Genomic DNA, 17,440 nt, shown 5'->3' on the forward strand with positions numbered 1-17,440 from the left:
CATTTCTATATGAAATGTACTCTCTAAATCACCCTGGACCTCTACCTTGGGCAGCTTTATGCATCCTAAATGGAGACAGCAAGGCCCTGGCTGTCCCTTAAGAACAATGTTCTTATTTCAGAATGCAGACGCCAAGCAACAGGAGTCCTGAAGCTGCATCTGACTCTGGCTTGACAAGCTTTACAAGCTGTTATTTTCCTGCCTGCTCACTGTCCTGGGGATGGCTTGATTGTCCTCTTGAAGCGTTCACCACTGATTCCTGCTTCCTTGCTGTGACGCTCTTCCTAAGAGAAATAAGGGACTTGTATGAATAGTTCGAATGAGGGTAATGTACAGAGATCTTACCAAGATGTGTGGGGAGGAGGGAGGAAGCTTCAGGGATGCCTGAATGATTTGTTTAATCTACCTTTTCTAGTAATCTACACGCTGCATGCCCCATTCCCTCGAGAGGTTTGCAGTGGCATATTGTTGGTGTTGGGGAATGTCAGGTTTGTATTTACAGAGCCCCGGTTTCAGGGGTGTGGGGGGGACTCTCTCCTTTCATTATCTTTTCCCTGAGACATCAAGACAGAAGAAAGAAAAAGGTCTTCCGCCTGCATGATGCTTCTCAGTTAGAAAAGTGACACTAGTCCACAGGAGACCTATGCTCAATACCGCATTTTGGGCAACCCAGTCTACACCGAAACGCTACATCAGTTAGAACCACTGTATCATTTTTCCTCTGAATTTTGCGAAAAGAATGCTACATTAGAGGGAGAAAGGGAGAAATTGAGAGGGAGGTACTAAGAGTGAGAAAAGGAAAGTCAGTTTCTTAAGCAGACAAGAAAATTCCTTGAACATGTGAAAGTCCTACTGAAAATATACTGCAGCAATTGAGATGCAGATTCAAGTCCTGTTTTATTTATTTTAAAGCGTCACAGATGCACTCAAAAGACAAGCCATCAGTCAGCAATGACAGAGAACATGAAAACGTATAAGAATAAATTGGGCTTTAATTTTTCTTGACTAAATATAGACATTCATCATAACTAATGCACTTATAATAGCATAGCACTCTTCCCCCCCACCTTCTATTTAGTAATCTCATGTATTTTGTTATGTGTCTTGAACCTCATTAGAAAGCAAAACAGTCCTGGCTGTTCTAAAATGACAATATTTCTTTTGACCAACATTGGTGAAATCCACTGCAATTAAAGTTATGGCAAAAGTTTATCCCCAAACTAAAAAACAGGGCAATGCTTTTGCTAAATAGTGTGTGAAGTCCTCCTCCTTGTGATACCTAATTACCGGCGTCAGGCACGCCACAGTGGCATCTGTGCACGTTCAACACTCTAATGGGTAGCTCCTACAGGACTAATGCATTTTAATTGATGGCGTTTAGCGTGGCTTTGGTTTCTCTCTCATGTGAGAAGCTATGCCCTTCTGCTTCTCCTGTCCCCAGACGAGCTGGCTCTCTGCTGGGGAACTCACAGTACAGATGGTCAACAAAAGGTGAAGACTGCCAGGACTCTAGCTGTCAGTCTCTTTTCAGCCAAGATAAAAATCTGAGTTACTAATCAGCTCCCCTCTGCCCCACTTGCTCAGTCGTGCTTTTCGCCCAAGCTGTTTACATTTGGACTTAATGCTAATCTCTCTGTGTCAAACGGCTTTATCAAGTCCCATTTGATTTGAAACACACCTTTCTAACTAGCAAATCAGAGCTGGACCATTCTAGTTCCTCAGCAACTGAAGATAGTTTCAAATACAAATCATTCTCTCCTTGGGGAGAGACCTAAAGCCTGGTTAAATTTCATCTCTGGTATCATCTGAAATGGAAAGGAAAGGTACTTGAACACAATAGAACTAAATGACAGATCACATGTGCTTCACATGAATCTGGATGGAGCCTCCTCTATAGAATTGTTATCAATGTTATTATATTTAGCCCTTCACGAATAGTACATTTGAACTTCAGTTTTCTGAACATCCTTAGTTCTACTTTCATAAGAAGTCAGGTATATAGGAAAAGATAAATGAAATGGTATACACCTTTCACTGCATTGACCTCACAAGTTTTCTTTGTTACTAAAGACACTTTTACAAATCACTTGCCACAGTTCAACATGTAAGGTTGTGGTTGAAAAGAAAGATTTTACAAAATAGTATATAACTCCCAGGTCTACAGTGTTCCGAACTTCTAAAACTGGGGGACCTGAAGGATATAAGAGGATCAATCCTGGTTTAGAATGGGACAGAAAATTGTCTACCCACTGTTGGCCAATTAACAAGCTTCTGTATCTTAGTTTTAAAGACAGCCAGCCCTGGGGTCAGCCTGTGTGGCCACCCAGAGGGAAGTGTCACAAAGTTCTAATGAGATTCTGTTAATTTTGGGTGATATTCAGTATAGACTTTTCTGCATTAGGGGGGAAGAGAGACACAAAATTGCACTCCCTTGAATCATGATCCTAGTACTGGTTTCCAGGCAACCACAACAACAGAATGAAAAAAAAAAATAGAACCTTTGGAAGATTTTTTTTTCCTGAATAAAGTACATGTTTTTGCCTGTCAATCACTTTTTTTTTCACTGTGTATTGTGTAATGGGATATTTCTAAATCTGAGCTTTAAAGAAAAATCGTTCAAGGTAAAATGCTCCTTGCTGCTATTTACTCTATGTTCTTTTAAAGCAACTTAACGAGATTAAGATGGTAAATTCTGTATATATTAAGACATAGATATTCTTATAGATAAATGTGAGACTGTCCTATCTTGGTAGTAAAGATTAAAAACCAAAACAATAAAAGCAGCCTTGTAAGACTTAGCAAAGAAATAAAACGAAAGCAATTAAACAGCTACTTTAATATAAACACTTGGTAATGTTGAAACGTATCACAAAAGTGCACAAATAGCATGCAGATAAATAGCACCTGTCTTTGACTGCTATAACAAAATACCATAAACTGGGTCCCTTATATGATAGACAATGATTTTTCACAGTTCTTGAGGCTGGAAGTCCAAGATCAGAGCGCAGGCTGATTCAGTTTCTGGTGAGGGATCTTGGCTCGCAGAAGGCCATCTTCTTACTGTGTCTTCACTGAGTGGAGAGAAAAGGCTAGGCTTCTCATCTCGTCTTGTAAGAACACTAAGCCCATCACCAGGACCTTATCCTCATCAATTCATTTAAACCTAATCACCTCCAAAATAGTCACCTCCAGATACCATCACATTTAGGGGGTTAGGGTATATTAATTTGGGAGAGATACAAATATTCAGCCCATAGCAATCCCTGATACTTACTTGATTACTGTCATTTTGCCATTTCAATTTTTTTTTTAAATTTTTAACGGAGGTACTGGAGATTGAACCCAGGACCTTGTGCATGCTAAGCATGTGCTCTACTAACTGAGCTATACCCTCCGCCTATAATTTTTATGTTAAATGGTTCAGTCCTCAAAAACAACATTTGACATAGGAATTATTACCTCATCTTGCAGGTGGGGAAATTAAGGCTCAATAATTAATTAACTGGCCGAAGTTTCTACTGTTATTAAACGCACGTTTTAGTTTTTTTACTTTGGCTCTTCTGATTTCTGAATCAGAGATTAGCAAAAATAAAAACAACTATTAAAAGTTAAAGGTAAACTATGTTATTCTCCTAAGCAGTCTCTGGTGTTAATAGTCACAAAATAAAGATTTTTGCATAGATGAATGAATCAAGTATTTTACTTATTGAGAAAGGATAATTCATGCCAGACACAGTTCAACACTGTAGGTCAACACTCTGGATACAGATATAAGTAAACACTCCTTGTGAGAGTTCACACAGAGGACAATGAGCAAAGAGACAGATATTATAATTTACATAAAATATTCAGAAGTGGACGGTAGTGTATATTATATTATGGAAATAAAGGGGTGTCACCAGAGCCAATCTGGAGAAGGTAATTGGTCAAGCAAGGTTTTAGTGAGATGCCAAAACTCAGCCTTGATTTCAGGATCCGACTGCAAAAATAATGCTGTTAAAAAGCAATCATGGACACTATGAAACATGCTGCAAATTAAATTCTGAATGTAATTGTATTCTGACAATATTAAAATAAAGGAGTCTTTTCTCAGATCTTTTGTAGAATGAAGGCATATTCTGAACCAAGCATGTCAATATACATAGATTTTCTTATCTATATAATAGGGAGAAATACATGTTTTTACATTATAGAAAAGGAGTGAGATCTTGTGAATATTCCAGGAAACTAATGAATTTCCCATTTTTCTTAAGTATATTCTTAATTTTAACTCTTAAGTTTTTGCATAGTTGCTTGCTATTTCTGCTTATTGAAATGTTTTCTATTTCCTTCATGCCAAATATACGTCTATTTTCATTGTAATCCTAATTATTGTGTGACATTTTACTGATGTTTACCAATTGCTGTGCCCTGACCATCAATTCCATAATATTTGTGTAGATCTATAGAAATTTAACGCATATATGTTTTGATTATCACTATTGCATTATCACTTGCTCAAATTGGTTTTGATTAAATCAGAATCCCTTTGCAAACAACTTCCTTTTTTTTTAATACCTGTTTTTCACAAAAATATATGAAAGTTAAGCTTGGTCAGTGTTTTTGTCAGATAGCACCTTTAATTATAGAAGGAAGCATATCACATGAGAAACCAGAAACCATATTAGCAATTAAACAGCTGTTATTTTCGAGATGGTATATGATTGCAAAGACTTACTTGAAATGTCAAAATTTGGCTCAAGATTCTTGGTACCAAACTCTTACGCCGAATAATTCAATAATAGCAGAGGACCTCTGTCCAAAAATAGCAAATCAATTTTTTTTATGTCCTAACTATGGGTAATTAGAGAGTAAAATAAAAAATAATCATTCCATTTGTCTAGTAATCTAAGGTATTTTTAAACTGACCAATTTAGTGAAAAATTTTCCAATATAGAAAATAATTAATAATCATTAAAATGTTAGCAAGTGCACACCAGAAGAGGTGTATTTATCAGCTGAAAAAATAAAAAAGATCAAGTTCTACTTTGAATGTTTTGAGGAGCCTCTATATTTTCCATAATGGCTGATCCAACTTCAGTTCCTACCGATTGTTTACAAGCTTCCCTTTTCTCCACATCAGCGACACACACATTATCTTTCATTATTTTATGTAATAGTCACCATGACAGGTATGTGGTGATATCTCATTGTAGTTTGGTTTGCATTTCTGTGATCATTAGTCACATAGAGCATCTTTTCATATATCTCTTGCCACTTGTATCTCTTCTTTGGAGAATCATCTACTCAAATCCTTAGCCCATTTTCCCACCTTTATTGAGATATGATTGACATAAACTTGTGTACGATTAAGCTATACCATGTGATGATCTGATTCCTGTGTATATGGTGAAATGATTGCCCTGATGAGGTTAGTTAACATATCCATCATTCCATATTATTAACATTTTTTGCATGTGTGGTGAGAACATTTCAGATCTCCTTAGCAACTATCAACTATACAAAACAATATTGTTAACTGTAGCCATCTGTATTATACATTAAATCCCCAGAAATTATTCATCTTATAACTAAGTGCATCTACCACTCTCTGTTTCTATAAATTTGGGGTTTTTTTTTAGATTCCACATATAAGTGAGATCATACACAATTTCAGAGTAGTTAGTCTCTGACTTATCTCACCTAGCATAATGCCTACAAGGTTCATCCGTATTTTCACAAATGCAAGATTTCCTTACTTTCATGGCTGAATAATAACTATCCCATTATATATTATATATTATTGTATATTATATAATATATTTATGTATATAATAATTATGTATACAGTTGATCCTTGAACAACAAAGGTTTGAACTGCACAGGTCAACTTATACATGGATTTTTTTTCAACAAATACTGCAGCACTACTATACAGTCTGTGATTGATTGAATCTGTAGATCCAGAACTGTGGATGCAGAGATCTGATTGTAAAGTTATACACAGATTTTCAGCTGAATGGTGTGGGGTGGTCAGTGCCCCTAAATCCTGCATTGTTCACGGGTTTTATATATATATATTTTTTTTTTCTTTATCCATTCAGCCATTATTGGACACTTAGGTAGTTTCTATGTCTTGGCTCCATGAATAATACTGAAATAAATATGGAGGTACAGCTATCTCTTGGTGTAGTGACTTCATTTCTTTGGAGATATACCCAGAGGTGGGATTGCTGGATCACATGGTAGTTTTATTTTTTATTTATTGAGGAAAAGCCATATTGGTTTCCTTAGTGGTTATACCTATTTGCATCCCCACCAACAATGCTCCACTATGCCCTTTTCTTCACATCCTCACCAGCACTTGTTATCAATTGTTTTTTTGATAACAGTCATTTTAACAGGACTAATGACCTTAGAGCTGTCTATGCATGTCCCTTGCTAATTTTAAAATTGGGTTATTTGCTTTTTTTCCCTTGTTGAGTTGTAAGATGTCCTTATACTTTGAATATTAACCCCTTATCAGAATATGGTTTACAAATATCTTCTCGCAATCTATTGGTTGCCTTTTCATTTCATTGTTTCTTTTGCTATACAGAAGCTCTTTAGTTTGGTAAGGTCACACTTGTTGATTTGTGTTTTTGGTGTCATATCAGAAAAATCTTTGCCAAGGCCAACGTCAAGGAGCTTTTCCCCCTTTTTTTTTTTTTGTCTAAGGCTTTTTATTGTCTTAGGTCTTACATTTCCTCTTTAACCTATTTCAGGCTAATTTTTATGCATGGAGTAAGACAGAGCTCCAACTTCAGTCTTTCACATGTGATTATCCAGTTTTCCTAACAACATTTATTAAAAAGACTATCCTTTTCCCATTGAGTATTCTTGGCACCCTTGTTGAATGTCAGTTGATCGTATATGCATTAGTTTATTTCTAGGCTCTCTATTCTTTTCCATTTTATTATATATTTGTCTGTATGTCAATACTATACTCATTTAATTACTGTAGCTTTTTAATGTGGTTTGAAATCAGAAAATATGATAACTTCAGCTTTCTTCCTCTTTCTCAGATTTCTTTGGCTATTCAGAGTCCTTTGTGATTCCACATGATTTTACAATTGTTTTTGGTTCAGCAATTCCACTTCTGGATATCTTCCCAAAAGAACAGAAGTCAGGATTTCAAAGAAATATTATTAGCACTCTCATTTTATTGCAGGACTGTTTAGAATATCCAAGATGTGAAAGCAGGCTAAAAGCCCATAGATGGATAAATAGATAAAATGTGGTGCATACCAACAGTGGGACACAGTTCACTTGTAAAATGAAGGGAATGTTGCATTATGCAACAACGTGGAAGAGCCTGTTGACATTTTGGTGAGTCAAATAAGCCAGTCACAGAAGTATGAATACTGCATGATTCCACTTAAAGGAGGTATCTAAAATAGCCATATTCATAGAAGCAGGGAGTAGAATAGTGGTTGCCAGACAGAATGCAGGGACAAAGGGGAGTTGCTAAAGGATAGCTGTAAAGTTACCATTATCCAGGAGGAATTCACTGATCTAGATAGAGATCCCCTGTACATCATTGTGCCAATAGTTATCAACAATGTATGTTACTCTTAAAAATCTGTTAAGAGCATAGATGTCATGTCAAGTGTGTTTACTGCAAAAAAAAAAAAAAAAAAAATTAAAAGCCTTGGAAGGAATTTTACCTCAGTAGTGGGGTTGAATTATCAGGAGAATATGTTCTGATCCAAGTGATTTTATATGATACTGAAAATGCATTTTATTTTATTTTTTCCTTATTTTTTAATGAAGTGTACTTTATTTACAGTGTTAGTTTCAGGAATACAGCAAAGTGATTCAGTTATACATACATGCACACAGTTTATTTTGCATTATGGCTCATTACAAGAAATTGAATATACTTCCCTGTGCTATAGAGTTGGTCTTTGTGAAAATATATTTTAAATAGTATACAAAAAGGGAAGAGAACAGAATGTGAATGTTTAGGCATATAGTCTATCTTCTAAGAAAGGAAGAAAATAAGTTTGTAGTTGTGTTTGAAAGGTCATGTTGTCACTGTATATGAACATCTACTAGAGAGTCTACTAGAGAGTCGGGTTTGCTTTTTACTCAGCACTGGCTAATACATTGCACAACTTTTCAGCAATGATTTAAATCAGTGTTAGTAGTTTGTAATTATAATAAAGTGCCATTACCAAGGATACCTATCAAAAACAGAAACTGATTATTATTATTCAACCAATAATTATTCTCTACTCCCCACCTTAGCAAGAATAAGGTTAAAATAAAATATTTGTAGGTTAAACACTATTTTTTCCAAGCTTACATGAAAAATTTTATATTTATGGAAAGGTTGGGAAAAAAAACAATAAAATAATCACCACCAGTATATCCACTATCTACATTTAACCTTTGTTAAAATTTTGTCATATTTGCTACCCATTTGCTTTTTATAGTTGCTATAGATATGCATGCATATATGTATACTACCAATACATAGATTTATATATGTCATGTATATTATATACATATAATATGCACATACATAATTTAAAAGTAAAAATAATGTTTACCTTAACTAATATCTCCCTTCAAAGTACTATTGTAATATTCTAGTATCAAACTATTAGTTTGATTCTTGCCCTGTACTGGGCATGCATCCATTCATCCACTTATTTATTTATAAATAACTGTTAGAGCCTTTAATATGCTCTGTTTTGTGATGGTTGTTGTAAAGACAAGAGGTTGACTATTTTGTTACCTCTGCCATAAACTATTTATGAAGAATTAATGGAGAAAGGCAAGCACCCTCCAAAACTGTCAATGAAGCACTATGTAAAAAGAAAAAAAATTTAACATTGAATTTCCAATCTACTAAAGGATTCAAGAAAAAGGTGAGACCACTTCTACTTTTGTCAGTGAAAAATAAGAGGGAGAGCATTGAAGATTTTGTAAAGGAGGTCACATTTGAGCTAGATCTTGAAAAAAAATTGTGGTCACTGAAAATGGTGGAAATAACAGTAAAAAATTTTGTGTCAGATGGAATAAGATGAGACAAGATGAAGAAATATTTGGCTATTTAGTGATAGTGAATAGTCCAGTGTGCCTAGTTTTAACAGGGAGATGACCTTAATAAGTTCTCACATATGCTTGGCAGTTTGGAAGAATGCACACATACTCAAAGGGGTATACATGCTCAGGAGAAACTGGAGAGGGCCCTTCCTACATACATCTGGCTGAACGTGAGAACCTGTGCAAATGCAAAGCAGACCTGGGAAAATCTCACTGAAAGTAAAAGTTGGGGATGAATTTTAAATTTCTCGATCTTTGAACGTGTTACCCAACCAACACATAAATCTATTTGTGAAGGGTTGAAACTTTACTAGAGCAAGGTGTTTACATACAATCTCTGACCAATTATTTGCTTACCACTAAGTCATACTGACACAAGGTGACACCAAGAAATTCAGGATTAAATATTTTGCTTAATTTTATAATTACAAAAACTGGAGACATTAGAAGTTACACATTGCAAGAGGAATAGATTCCACACGGTTATACCAGGCAAATTACTGAACAGACAAGCATATAAACACTCAAAAGCATTAATTATAACTACCAGGGAAAAAAATCAGTGGACATATTTAATAGAAGATTATGGCATGAAAAGAAACAAAAAATTATGACCCATACTAAGGGAAAAAAGGAGTCATAGACTGTATCTGAGAGGCTCAAATCTTGAACTTTGCAAGAAATAACTTCAAAACAGCTTTCATAAAAATATTCAGTAAACCGAAGTAAAGTGTTCATAATTTAAAGGAGAGCAAGACAATGACTCATACAATAATGGATATCAATCAAAGATAGATATCACAACAAAAAAGCAAACAAAAATAGAATCATTTAAAATTACACCTGTCAGAATTGAAAACTTCAACAAAACATTCGAATTGGCAGAGGATGAATCAGAAGTTTATTATAAATCAAGCACTATTAGGCAATCTGATAAACAATAAAAAACAGTGAAGAAAAATAACAGTCACAGAGGCTCACAAGACACAATAAAATATCCCAATGTGTATGCATGACAGCACCAAAGGAAAGGAGAGAAGGGTAAGAAAATATATTTGAAGAAATAATGACTGAAAGCTTCCCAAGTCTGATAAAGAGTATTACTACATATTTCATAAGTACAATGAATTTAAAATAGGATAAAGAAAACATATCCACATCTTGAAATATCATAGTCATTCTTTTGGAAATTAAAGACAAAGAGAAAACCTTGAAAACTGACAGTAAAAATGACTCATTGTATACAATTTTGTACAGAAAAAAATTAATTTTAGAATTTTATATCAGAAACAATGGAGGTCAAAAGGAAGTGGGATAGCGCATTCCTCCAGCTGGAGGAAAAACTTGTCAACCAAGAATTCTATATCCATCAAAACTGTCTTTCAAAAATGAAGCAAAATAAAGACATCCCAATGTGAATAAAGATGGATACTGTCATAGCATTGGATAGTGGTGATGGTTTCATAGGTGCATACTTACATCCAAACCCACTGAATTGTGTGCATTAAATATATATAGCTTTGTATCTCAATAATACCTCAACAAACTGTTTAAAAAGATAGACTTTTCTGCTGGCAGAGCTGCCTTAAAATAAATGTTAACAAAAATCCTAACTCTAACATAGACTAATCAAGTGAGATACTATCTTATAATATTCATAATCTCTAGCCACACACGAAGGAAGGGTATTATACAAAGCTTGTACACCATGAGGTGGGAAACTGGGGAGACAACTCAGAATTCTGGCTAAAACAGATTACAAGAGGCTTTTAAATAGTGAATGAGCTTTTTCTTGAATAAAACTGAAAACGATTAAAGATTTTCAACCAAGGAGATGGTATGATCATATTTATTCAGAATATCTCTTTGACTGTTATGCATAAAATTGGTTGGAATGCAGCATGACAAAACAGTGAAACCAGTTAGAAGCCTGCAGCAATTGTGAGATGATAGTAAGGCTCAAGCTAGTGTGATACTAGACAAAATAAAGACAATCACATGGATTTGACAAGCAATAATTTGTAGACTAAAAGAAAAAAAAGGTCATTTATTGGTTTAAGGGGGAAAAATAAGGGAAAATTAAGAACTAAGGATATGCCAAGGTTTTTGGTTTGGATATTGGAATACTGGAAGGCAAGAGAGGTATGATAAATACAGCTTTTTTTAAAGTTTATTTTTTATTGAAATTCACAAGCCAGGTAAGTATTGGATTATCCTAAAAAATCTGCATTGTTTAAAAGTTGTTTGCTTTTTTTTCCCTCAGTGCCCTTTATTCCTTCATTTTGATTCAAGTCGTCATCTGATCTCATATTCTTTGAGCCTAAAGAGTCATATAGCATTAGAAAATTAATATATGCTGTAACCCTTATGTCTTCTTTATTTTCTCTTTATAAAATACATATTTGCATCTCAGTCTACATTGTAGCCAAACTACACTTCCCTCAATATCTCTAATATGCCACCTTCTTTCTTTGGAAGGCTTATGGATTATTCCGTTCTATTTGATAAGAAAATTCTCAAAGTTTCCTTTAACCTAAATCTACTCATTCATTAGGTCTTCATTTAAAGTTTCTTAATATCTTGGAGTAAATTCTCTACTTTAGAACTTCCCCCTATTAGGCATATTGAACATTCAGCAAATGATAAATAATAGTTGTTAAGAGCTGATAGTTAATTTCACCATGAAGGTGATCAAAATGAGTGGACTATTTTCACCATCTTTTGAGTGATCAAGTTAAATTGACTACTTTGGACATAATCACTTATTTGGCACTTCAACCACTGAAAAGTCATTATATAAAATTTGCCTCTTCATATCCTACTGAAATTATGATTATATGGTGATTATTGCATAAGTATCCCTAAGAAATTTATAACCTTACAGGAAAAAGTTCCACAAACATTGCCCAATAAATGACTTTTTTTTTCCTTTCTCCTTCATAGTGACATCTTGGCAGCTCTCTTAGATTTTGAAGAGTAAAAAATAAATCAACTTTTTGATTGCATTAGTCAAGCATACAGATATACATTATAGTATTTAAGCAACTCTTTTAAAAGAAGCTTCACTATGTATATTTTAATAAAGCAGAACATTTTAAAATAAAATAATGCAGTAATTAACCTATATATAGCTATTTTTAAAATTTTAAAAATAAAGATCATCAATCAAAAATCCAATAGTCTAATACATATACTGAAATGTACTTTCCAACTTTATTTGTATAAAATTTGTTATTCAGAAAATTTCTGGGCAAGTAATTGTATTTATAAATTTTTAATTTGGTGAGCAACAGATTAACATGTATTAGGAGGTTGAACTCTTAATGTCTCTAAAATCAGGGATGTTTAATTTTAGAGAAATAAAATAAGGGAGCAAAAGATATTCCTACTAGTCCAAATTATGAAAAGAAAGCATATTCATCCTGATTTTGATTTAGATGTAATATTTAAATATTTCTCCCAATCTAGTGATCTATTGTTTTCTTTGATTAGTTATCCACAAAATGTTATTCTAGAACAAAGCTAAACATACCTGTATCATACCACCCAGCAATTGGGCTTTTTGGTATTTACCCAAAAAAGTTGGAAACACATGTCCACAGAACAATCTGCAAACAGATATTTATAGCATCTCTACTTATAATTGCCAAAACTTGGAAGCAACCGAAATGTCCTTCAGTAGGTGAATAGATAATCTATGGTGCATTCAGACTGTGACAAATTATTCAGTGCCAAAAAGAAATAAGCTATAAAGCCATGAAAATACATGAAATAAACTTAAATGCATATTACTAAGTAGAAGAAGGCAATATGTAAAGGTTACATACTGTATGATTCAAACTCTATGAAATTTTGGAAAAGACGAAATTATGGAGACCATTAAAAAGTTCAGTGGTTGCCAAGGGTTGGGAGCAGGAATGAATAGCTGGAGCACAGAAGATTTTTAGGGCACTGAAAATAATCTGTATAATGCTATTATAATGGACATGTGTCTTTGCACATTTATTCAAAACCATAGAATACATAACACCACCAGTGAACCTTAATGTAGTCTATGATCTTTGAGTGATTATAATATGTAGGCAGATCAATTTGTCCAAATGTACCACCTCTGGTGGGGGTATCAATAACAGAAAGGTGATGCATGTGTCGGGTGTGGGGCATATGGGAAATCTCTGTACTTTCCCCTCAATTCTTTTGCGAATCTAAAACTGCTCTAAAAAAAGAGTCTTAAAAATGTTACCACAGACATTCTTCTGTTATAATCATGTTCAACCTGTATACCATGTTTAAAATTTCCATTTAAACAACTACACCCATCCCTCTTTCTCTTAAACTACTCTCCAGCTAGCTTAAATACCAGCTAGAGGCTGCCTTTTAATTAGCTCTATACTCTGTTGGTTTTCACATCTGTTCCACTTAGCTTCTGTCTTCATTTCACCAACATGTTCCTTCCTGCCCCAGAATTTTGAGTACTCTGCTCTATTCTTCTTCAGTATCAAAATTCCAACTTTCTGTTTTTGCATTTACAATTCAAGTCACAAACTAAGAAAATATTCCCATGTATACAGTCCCTAATCAATTTTGTACTTCCTGAAGATAATAACTCAGTATAAAACCTGTTCACTTTCATATATCCAAACTTCCACCATCATCATTCAAACTACCATCTATTAGGACTTTTGTAACAATCTCTTAACTGGTCTCCATATTTATACTTTATTTCTTGAATGGCCCATTTCTGTTCTTGTAAGACAGTATTCACTCTTTATCAGTGGCAGAAGTTGGTTAATTGGCTGGTTGTTTGGCTGGTTTATTTGTTTACTCATTCATTTATAAAGGTCTTCTTAATTTCCCCTCTGTGTCTTTTTATTTAATTTTTAGACTCCTGTTTCTTTTTGACACATAAAGATAGTAATAATATAATATTACAAGAGATTCAAAAATAATTTATGTGAATGAAAGAAGATTTAAAATGTTCATCTTATACAAAAGATAGCTAAAAAATAGTCCACTGTAGTTTAAATAAAAATAAATGACATGGAATAGGAATCCTAATATCATCAAGCACTTGTCTCAGGAATTTATTCTGCATCTCAGTAGTTTCCATCTGATTGCAAGGATCCATAGGAATTATAAAAGATTTCCCCATTTCTTTATGTTTCTAACAAACTGGAAACATCAAATTAAAATTCAAGGTTTTTTTCTCCCCATGACTTTTAGTATCTAGTTTCCATTTGAACAACCAATGCATTTGTCTAAACCACCAGGGTGCCTAACTCTGAGGAAGGTGGAGGCGTACACACACTAACTTTTATGTCATCTTGTCATGCTGTGGTATCTCAAGGTGCTTTGCAATAACATTAAACTTAAAAAAAGTTATCTCTCCTGCTGAGTTAATTAGTTAAAATCAGATAAGTGGCAATGACAACAAACACATCTTATATTCAGGCTTAACCCTGGAGCCAATATCAGTAGAAATGGAGGAGTTCCTTGAAGCAGGTGCCTTGTAGCTCAAAGGGAGACCACCTGCTGAGACATATTCTAGCAGGGAAGATGTAAGTGTACCTTCTTTAGTTGACTTCAACTTGTGAGCAGTGAAAAGAATTTCTTGTCCAAGGAGGTAAGTCTGTATTTTTGATGAGCACTGTGAGTTAAAGTTATCTTAGTAATGTGACATGAAATTTAAAATATGCCACTGGAACAAGCCTTATATGCAATAATGTAAGTTCTTCATAATTGGCAGTGACTATGTTTTGAATTAGTCGTAGTCCATTAAATAAATGAGTTAGGCTATCCAAGAAAATGTCGTATGTTTTACACCTTGTAAAAGGATGACCAAGACACCCACTGAAACCATCCCAAGAAGAGATCATGCTCTCTCTTTCTTTCTAGCTAAGAACAGATATAATCACCAGATTGAGATCAATAAAGCACGAATCCAAATTGCTTAGCTTTGGTAATATTACTACTGTTGAAAACTCTAGGAAGCCATGGATCCAGCCTCTGTCAAGGAAAAGAACCTCAGAAGGAGGATTTAATACTTGTACGATCCCAATAAGATTCTGGAATGACATCAGCAAGATGGTGATATGAGTCATTCCTGACTCCAGTCCCCTTCACAAGAAGATCAACAAGCAACTATGCATAGACAAGATATCATTGTGAAAATCTTAAAACACAGAGGTGAGACTGAAACACCACTAGACCAGAGACTGAGAAAGACTGCATTAGAAGGGTAAGGGAAACAGCTACATGCTGACCCCAACGCCCCTCCCCTAGGGCAGCATGGCACCACACAGAGAGGGACCCTAGAGCCTGTCGTTTCTTCAGTGGGCAAAAGACAGCAGCCCAAGTGTTGTGGTTCACCTCCTGGGATGCCCTCGTAAGACTGTGGGATAAATCTGTCGGGCTTGACCACTGGAGATCAGATTATGACAGAGAAAGTGAGTGGGACTTAGAGAAACTAGTGCTTATATCTTGGCAGATTGAGTTCCTACTTGCAGGAGCACCCAAGTTGCTCAACCAGTGGCTTTGCCCAACTGCAGAGACAAGATTGTAGCCTCATCCTGCTAGGGAACTTGGGGCATAGTTATGCCTCATTTAGGACCCCAAACAATAAGCCTGGCTGGCTATGGAGTCTGACCTACCCAGTCTGGGCAGGGAGACTTAATTATAGTCATGCCTACTGCTAAGGGAAGCCCACGGCTCCACTCAACAAGAAGCCTGGTGGGAGATCCTGGGAAGCTGCATAGGGCAGCAGCACTCAGGTGAGGACACTGACTAGCAGTGATACTCTTCTGCAGAGTGAAGATGGTGGCCCTATTTGGCCAAGGAACTTGGTACACAGTTCTGTCTGATTCAGAACCTCGAGCTATGAGCCTTGCAGGCCTTGGAGCCTGTTCTGCCACTCTGCCCAGCAAGGGGAGCTAATCCGTAGCACTGCTTTCTACTGAGTAGAGCCAACCCACAGACCCATCCAACCAGAAAGTCTGGCCAGAGAACCCAGGAGTCTGTGCAGCCCAGCAATACTCGAGCAGAGCACCTGGCCAGGAGCTCTGCAGAGCCAAGTTAGCAAGGATCTTAATGCACAGTTCTGCCTTACTTGATACCAGGCCCCACAAAATGACCCTGGCCAATCTGGAAGCCTGTTCTGCCACCTCACCCAGGCAAGGGAAGATAATCCATAGACTTTCCTGCTGCTGAGGGTAGGTAGCCCTAAACCAGCCCAGTTAGGAAAGCTGGACAGAGCACCTGAAAAGCTAAACAGACAGCAGTGCCCAAGCAGAAGGCCAGCCCAGTGGATATGTCCACCTGCAGAGCTAAACTGATAGCCCCATCTGGCCAGGGAGCTTGGTGTACAGTTCCACCTGATTTGTTCCCAAACAATGAGCCTCGCCAGACTTGAAGCCTGTTCTGAGCTCCTGCTAGGATAAAGAAGCTAATTTGTATCCCTGCCCACTAATGAATAAAGGATTCAGTCCTGCCAAAACAAGAAACCTAACCAAAGCATCCAGAAAGCTTCCTTTCCCATCCTACAGCCCCTGTAGGGTGGCACTTGACCAGTGTGACCTGCCAAAGTCTTGCTCATCTGCAGACCAAAGCTGGTGGTCCCATCTGGCGAGGGAATTTGGTGCAACATTCTTCTCAATTTGGGTCTCCAAATAATGAGCTATGCTATCCTTGCAAACTATTCTTCAGTCCCTCCCAGGAAGGAAAGCTAATATATAGTCCTGCCTACTGCTAATTATAGTATCCAGTCTCACCTGACTAGGAAACCAGATATCTCTGGAGCACCTCCTATAGCCACATTTGTGTAGGGAGTCAAGCTAGCAGTCCCACCCAGCTATTCCCAGCCAGCAGCATCACCCCTATGATCTCACAGTTAGGCATTTCCCTCACCCAAATATAGACCCTGAAAGCAAGCTCCATTTGCCCAAGTATGCTATCAGCTTACACATCCAGAACCCCAACCTGATCTGACTGGTGAAGGACTGTCTCTGTCAAAGTAGCCATGTAAAACCTGGAAGAAGAAACCATTTGCTCAAATGTGCAGATATCAACATAAAGAATCAAGGATCAAAAAAAAAAAAAAATCAGGTAAACATGACTTCACCAGAGGAAAATAATAAAGTTCCAAAAATGCTCCTGAACAGATGGAGATCTATGAACTATCTGACAAAGAATTCAGAATAGTCTTTTTAAAGTAGTTGAATGGAGTATAACACACAGACGGAAAACTAAAGAAAATTAGGAAAGCAATGCATGAACAAAACAAGAAATTCAACAAAGAAATAGAAACTATCAAAAAACAAACAGAAATCCTAGCACTGAAGAATACAATGACTGAGCAGAAGAATTCAACAGA

This window comes from Camelus bactrianus, chromosome 14 (assembly GCF_048773025.1).
Source record: "Camelus bactrianus isolate YW-2024 breed Bactrian camel chromosome 14, ASM4877302v1, whole genome shotgun sequence".
Classification (NCBI taxonomy): domain Eukaryota; kingdom Metazoa; phylum Chordata; class Mammalia; order Artiodactyla; family Camelidae; genus Camelus; species Camelus bactrianus.